The sequence below is a fragment of the Hoplias malabaricus genome, chromosome X1 (genome assembly GCF_029633855.1).
Source record: "Hoplias malabaricus isolate fHopMal1 chromosome X1, fHopMal1.hap1, whole genome shotgun sequence".
NCBI classification, from domain to species: domain Eukaryota; kingdom Metazoa; phylum Chordata; class Actinopteri; order Characiformes; family Erythrinidae; genus Hoplias; species Hoplias malabaricus.
This window is the reverse complement of record NC_089818.1, coordinates 5420579-5426581: the sequence shown is the minus strand read 5'-3', so window position 1 is coordinate 5426581 and position 6003 is coordinate 5420579.

Here is a 6003-nt window from a genome sequence, read left to right as displayed (position 1 = left end):
ATGGTATTTTTACCTTCTGAAAATATAATGTCTATCCAAAGAATATTAGTGAAAAGGATGATCTAACCAAAACATTGCTTGAGCTTGTTAAATCCCTGCCATTGCTCAATGTTTAGTGTGCCGTGCTACCAACATTTTATTTGATAGAATTAACTTTCCAGTAAACATTTAGCCGTTGATTCATCGTTGAAATAAGTAATGACTGCCGTCTAATCAACGTTCTCTTAAGGTTGAAAATGAAAGTTGAAAAGACGTCCAAACGCAGACATTGAAAAGACGACTATTAGACGTATTTTGGATGTCCATTGACGTTATTAATTGGTCCCGAAATAAATTACTTGTATAAAACGATACAGTATCTATTGGTCACCACTTAACTAACTTATTAAGATGGATTTTGGACGTACATTGACGTTTAAAATATGTCCTTGACAGACAGACTACTTTTAGACCTATTTTGAACGTCCAGGGACGTTCCTTGTTTACTGGGTTAGCCTTCTTGGTTGGCGGTGCATGCTTTGCCAAAGGGCAAAGCATATATCAGGCCCATAGCCCATTTTAAACCTTGTACATTGGCTCCATTGAGATTAATACTGTAATGCCATCCATCCATCCATTATCTGTAACCCTTATCCAATTTTAGGGTCGCGGGGGGTCCAGAGCCTACCTGGAATCATCGGGCGCAAGGCGGGAATACACCCTGGAGGGGACGCCAGTCCTTCACAGAGCAACACACACACTCACACATTCACTCACACACTCCCACCTACGGACACTTTTGAGTCTCCAATCCACCTGCAACGTGTGTTTTTGGACTGTGGGATATTACATACCATCTAATGCATCTAAGGCCCACCATGTTGTCCAGACAGTGCAAACAAACTCGTTCACTCACCTGTGTCTCAGGGGAAATTGAGTAAGAAACTGTAGTTCATTGTTTACATCTCAATCATTTCAATGATGCAGATGTTACAATAGACCATTGGTGTACGGACATTAACGAGAAATTCGCTAACAACTCTTGGTCGTAATTTTAATAAAACTATTAAACTTGACTATGAGACAACCAACCCTGCAGTACCGGGAAAATGGCACTGGGGGGCAGTAACATTCTTAAAATAAGTGCACTATGTAGCGCTTCTGAAGTCAAGGTAACTGAACTTGGAGGAGAATGGAAGTTGATGGGGTTAAATATGGAGAGTTTTACTGCCTGTATCAAACAAAACCCTCAGCGTTTACAGCATTTGTATTGATTCAGGGACAACTGGCAACCCTGAAATAAAGAAAGGCACTAAGGGCTTAACAAGCTAATGCTATTTTGTGGCATGTAGAGTTGCTTTTGCCTGTCCTCTGCAAACTTTCCAAAAAATGTGGAATGTTTTTCTTAACAAGATAAAAGAATGTTACAGAACAATGAATGCGTTATTGACAGCATCATTACTTGTTATCTGCTTTTACTTTGACATTAGTAATGACATTAATGGCATGTTCTGTTCCACCACACGTCCATTTAAAGTGGAATTACCTAGATATTTTTCCCCAAATATTCTGCATAACTGAATGTTTGTGATGAAGACCAAGTCATTCAGAGTGATTTTGTCCTAGAGAATAGCTCACAGTGGAGGTGATCGGAACCAGACATCTGAAGGATTTAATGCCATGGTTAAAGGTCCTAGACACAATTCGCCTTTTATCAACACTACATGTAAACAGGTGTGTGTGTGTGTGTGTGTGTGTGTACACTGGTGATTGTAGATAGTACAACATGGGTATGGGTGTTGTAGTCAAAGCTATGTATTTCTCCACAGTAAACTATTTCAAAACTGAAGATGGATGTGTGCCTCGTGAAGAGTTCCTTCTGCAAGACTTTTCTATCGAGTTAAATCATCACTAATATCTGAAAAGTAACAGTCAGGTTTTAAGCTCTAGGTCACAAAATGGAACCAGAAAACTGGGGCTGTGCTTTATTTCCCTTCCCATTTCTCATTGGTCCAGTGCTGAAGGGTCTGGATTATAAGTCAGTGCCTGATTAAGCCTGGTACCAACAGAACTTCATGGTACTTGGGGATATTTGCCACTGTGGTAAACAACCGCAGCTGAGGCTAGTGGCTAGTAGCACTAAATTATGACTAATATATCAAAAGTGTTGATTACAAGTTTAAGTAATATATGTTTTTGTGCTAGTTATGATTTTAAAAAATGGTTTAGATGCTAATTTTAATAAATCTTTGTTTTTTACACAGAGACCAAGGTTAGCTTTAGCTCCTCTTTACTTCCTTTCACTGTTAGCCACATTAGCATTTTTTGATCAGTCAATGCTGAAAGTAGGAATTAGTTCCATTTTGGTGTGTGTGTGTGTGTGTAAAAGGCCACAGCTGTTTTTGCTGTATGCTGCCTTTTGTTTCTGTCATCTGTGTTAATTTTGCTAACACAATATCTCTGTGGGTGACAGAGGAGTCAACACTGGTGCAAGAGGAGAATGTTTCATTACACACACACACACACACACACACACACACTTTTTTCTCAAGCTGTCACTTCTTTCAGTGGCTTCTGGCTGTGGTGTCAGTAAATGTTTGATTTGATTGTCGAACTTTTGATTTTCATATTGATTCATTTGTATACAATGTTGATTATGTATGTGGCTTATACAGCTCCATAAAACCGAGCCCAGCTGTGGCTCCAGTGCTTCTCACACCAAATCCTAAGGAATCTGATTAATAATAGGGTTGCTGTAAATTTTTAGATGTTTGTTATAATGATGTTGGCTTCTGCAGAGCATTGCAGCTGAGACTTCCTCTGTTTACTATTTCCCCTAATCATCTAGACACATCCCATATTTTTCATAACGTTTTCAGAATTATTAGGTGAAGAGATATAGGCCAGATTTAGCAAAATGTAGCTACCGATCATTGAATATTCAGCTATCCAGTCAAATCCATAGATGGACAATTCAAGCAACCAATCAGATTGCAGACAGGGAATTATTATCAAGCCAGTTAAACCAGCCAAGCAGATCACATGACTGATAATACAACATGTCGGTCAGATCTCAAGAGGAAACATCGTTAACCACTTGGATCCCTGGAAGAAAGGGATTTCAAATTGACAACAAGATCGTGTAATTTAAAAAATTCAACAAGCCAGAAGATGTCAGTCAGACGGCCATTTTCTTTAACCCCTGTATCGCGACAGACCTCACAGAGTGGTGGTATGTCTGGAGCCTGTTTGGAATCACTGGGCTCGAGGAAAACACCCTGTACGAGGCGCCAGTCCATCCCAGGGCATCACACATGCTTTTCTACTTTGGGAGGAAACTGGAGCACCTGGAGGAAACCCATGCAGACACAGGGAGAACCAGCAACTCCAGGACCCTGGAGCTGTGTGATAGCAACACAACCTGTTAAGTTACTAACCACCAGAGCATGTAAAAAAAAATAAATAAATAATAATTCCATGTTAACACATTTTACCTATGGGATGATATACTGCAATGTGTATTATTACAATCTCCATTTCAATCGGCATAATCCCAGTAAAATATTCATATCCTTGAGCCCTGTTGGAGACAATAAAAGAGCTGTGTCTGGGTAATATGCCGGTGCAGGGAGTCCCAGTGCAGTGCTCTGTGTTGAACTGTTGGAAAATAAACCTCCTCGCACTCTGAGGACCCAGCCTCCACAATCAGTAAAGCATTTTCGGCCCTTAATGGTTTTGCTGGAAAACACAGCTTCTGTTTGTTAAGGTGCTACTGGGAAGCTTCTGATGGCTGGAGCCGTGGTGATGATGCAACGAAGCCGAAACCGGAGATACACTAACTAATATAAAAGGGATGGAACTTGCAACAGAGAGACAGTGGGTATTAGATTTTTAGAATATGAGGTATTTCGTAACTGATTCTAGAGTTTACGAATCTGCACGGACCTGACCTTTTGGTACTGGCCAATAGCTGAAATAAATAAATAAATAAATAAATAAATAATAAAATGGACCAAGTGGTTTTGTGATTCTGTGACTGAGGCATTAAGAGTGCAATCTGCACCATCCTTGATCCACATTTTCCAGGAAGTGACTCTGATGTCGTGGTGTGTTGGTGTGTGTTGCGTTTGTAAGAGTGGATCAGACACAGCAATCCTGCTTGAAGTTTTATTCACTGTGTCCACTCACTGTCCATTCTATTAGACACTCCTACTTCACTGGTCCTCCTCGTAGGTGTAAATTCAGAGGCAGTACCTCAACTGTGGTTGCATAGGTCTTCTAGACCTTCATTAAGTGTCACATAATGCTGCACATGATTTATTTGTATGTGTTTGAAACCGTATATTGTGCTTTTAATGTTCCGCTGGGCAGAATGAAGCCAGAGTAAGCTGTGGGCAATGGGTGGGCTAAGGACAGGGGTTAGATACAGAAAGAGTGAGTGAGTGGACAGAAAGAGATAAGAAAATAAAACTAGCAGTAAAACTAATGCACTTCTCTATCAGTTAAGAATGATGGTCCATGCAGTTCTATTTCCCCCTGCTGTGCTGCTGGGCTGAAGCTGTTCTGGAGACTTTATTAGTTGACGCAATGCTGGATACTATTGGTTGCACTGTTTTTTTTTTTTTTTTTAATCAATATGTAAGTTACCTTACACTGTGTAATGAAAATGATGACATTCCCAGAGCATCTTCTTGGATTGTGAGAAGCAGAAATTGCAATCAACTTGTAAAACTGAATTTTGGTGTGTTGGAGAAAAATGTAAAAAACAGCAGAAATAAATCTCTTAGAAAATAATAAATATAATAAACACAAAGCAGCAGGTTAGTGTCGCAGTCACACAGCTCCAGGGACCTGGAGGTTGCGGGTTTGATTCCCGCTCCGGGTGACTGTCTGTGAGGAGTGTGGTGTGTTCTCCCTGTGTCTGCGTGGGATTGGCGACTCAAAAGTGACCATAGGTGTGAGTGTGTGAGTGAATGTGTGTGTGTATCTGTGAAGGATTGGCGCCCCCTCCAGGGTGTATTCACGCCTTGCGCCCAATGATTCCAGGTAGGCTCTGGACCCAATGATTCCAGGTAGGCTCTGGACCCACCGTGACCCTGAACTGGATAAAGGTTACAGATAATGAATGAATGAATAAACACAAAGGAAATGAAATTAAAACTTAAACCCTATAGAACTTGTAAGTGTCTGATGCCCTGAGATGGACTGGCCCCACAACCCAGTCCAAGTATGTTCCAATGATACCAGGTTGGCCCCGGATCCAGAGCGAACCTGAACTGGATGAAGCAGTTACAGGAGGTGAGTGAATGAGTGAATACTGGTCTCTATAACCTTTGCCTATCCAGTAGATCTGGGCACCTGGCCGTCTGAAAGTTCTTCCACAGTAAAAGTAATTAAAGAATGCATTTGTACTACTTCACAGCCCAATGCTGGACGGATTTATACTCCTCTAGTTGACACTTGGCAGTGATCTTAAATTCATGTGCAGCTGCTCCTGAATCTCCCATTTCATTTTTATGCTGTTTCCATGATGGAAGTACTCTAACGTCACCAAACTGGCAAATTCTAAGCACTGTCAACCAACATTTGGACATATATCTAAAACGCTTCATTTTCTAGATTCCAGAAATGATTTTTAAAAGTCCACTCCATTTGAGTGGCTCCCCTGAGCAGTTAAAATGCATTTAACAGAAATGCTCGGGCTGCTCTCGACCAGAAACAACAGCTCTGTTCTTCTCTAGCTGTTAGAAATGCTACGATTTCCTTGTGTTTTTTTCCTAATTTTTTTTTCGCGCTTCAGAAAGCACTCTGGGGTCTCTTAGTGTGAATCACCTGGCTGGTAGCATAATGGCTGTATCCGGCCAGGGTGAGATAGCCTTGTCCAGAGAGAGCGCAATGTGCCACTGCCCTACTTCCAGACAATAAGAGCACACTTCATTACACTGGCTCTCCATGCACTTCACTCTGGAGGACGCTCAAACATCAGGCTGTCCACAATGGAGTGAATTTACCCCAGCTGTGCAT